Raw genomic sequence first — 216 nt, forward strand, 5'->3', positions numbered from 1 at the left:
AAAATAAAGCGAAAAAACGCTTAGAACTTTTTACTTCACCTAATATATATAAGCACAATATTGTTTATAATTTATAATTTATTTTTTTATTGTGAATCAGAATTTTGTATTGTGTATGACACAATATTATTGCACTCATGCATATATCTTTAGTAATTATAATATATATATATATATATATATATATATATATATATATATATATATATATATATA

This window comes from Odontomachus brunneus, unplaced genomic scaffold (assembly GCF_010583005.1).
Source record: "Odontomachus brunneus isolate Ranch 3 - 2012 unplaced genomic scaffold, Obru_v1 Obru_scaffold_116, whole genome shotgun sequence".
Classification (NCBI taxonomy): domain Eukaryota; kingdom Metazoa; phylum Arthropoda; class Insecta; order Hymenoptera; family Formicidae; genus Odontomachus; species Odontomachus brunneus.